Genomic DNA, 1,401 nt, shown 5'->3' with positions numbered 1-1,401 from the left:
TTTTAAAAAATGTAGTGAGTAGAAAGTACAGATAACTGTGTAAAAATGTAATGAGTAAAAGTAAAAAGTACGCTGAACAATAATTACTCAAGTAAAGTACAGATTACCAAAATTTCTACTTAAGTACAGTAACAAAGTATTTGTACTTAGCTACTTTACATCTCTGTTACTAAGTGCATTCCAAAATCGTAGTGGCTTGGGAGGGGGTCTTTATTGGGGGTGGTGGTGGTTGGGGTTTGGTTGACCTGGTGGATAGCCCCTCATCAGAGCTAAACATCCAACAAAAATCTGAAGCTCTTATGTTTAAAAGTTTTTGAGCAATAACCATTTCTGTATGTTCAGACACACACACCTTTTTCAGATAAATTGGTGGTCCGGGGTGGTGGGGGGCACTGACTGGTGGGCCTGATGGATAGAGCTTCATGAGAGCTAAACAACAAAAGAAATCTGAAGCTTCTATGTTTAACAGTTTTTGAGTTATAAGCATTTTTGCATGTCCTGACACCCCCTCTTTGAAAGGAGCCCCCTCCTTACAAATGAGGTCTGTCGTAAAACCATTGGCTGGCGCAGTGTAGGTCAGACTCATCTACAGTCCTGCCAAATTTCATGATGATTGGTGCAGCCGTTTTTGTGCTAYGGTTGACCAAAAATCTCCGGAGAAAAAAAAAMCCAGTACGAAAACAATATGACTCCCGCTTACGCTTCGCATGCTGGGTTCATAATTAGACGTGAAGGATTTCCGTCCTGCCAGCAATTTTTATTATTAACAGGCCCATCTTAACAGAACATGAAGTCAGTTTTATAACACAAATAAAGACCAAGAGATATATAATATGTACAAGTAATGTAACTATCCATCCATCCATCCATTTTCTGTACACACTTCTTCCTTTTCAGGGTTGCGTGGGTCGCTGGTGCCTACATCCAGCAGTCACAGTGCGAGGGGCAGGGTACACCCTGGACAGGTAGTAATGTAACTATTTAAATAAAAATATTTTATTATTGACATAAAAGTGTTACTATTACTGCTTTAAAAAACAGACTGCGGTAAACTGTATAAATAGGAACTAACAACTACATTCTTAATGTGCATTAAGCGCTGGTCTAATTCTCTTCTTTGTAAAAGATGTTCTGGTCAGGCTGCTTTATCCAGGTAATATTTAAATCTGTTGTAATCCACTTTTTCATCAGCGTCTGCTTTAGCTGCAAAACAGAGACATACACAGTAACAACAAATAAAACTGATTAAAATATTTGAAATCAGAAAACTTGATTTTAACACATAATACAGCTTTTTATGTATTGGGTTTTTACCTGTATGCACTGGGTATTTACCCGATGCATTGCATGATACTATACATACATAGTACCTTCAATGGAAAAATTTAGAAAAATTAAGAT

The sequence above is a fragment of the Austrofundulus limnaeus genome, unplaced genomic scaffold, assembly GCF_001266775.1.
Source record: "Austrofundulus limnaeus strain Quisiro unplaced genomic scaffold, Austrofundulus_limnaeus-1.0 Scaffold307, whole genome shotgun sequence".
Taxonomy (NCBI): Eukaryota; Metazoa; Chordata; class Actinopteri; order Cyprinodontiformes; family Rivulidae; genus Austrofundulus; species Austrofundulus limnaeus.
Note: the sequence above shows the minus strand (reverse complement) of the source record.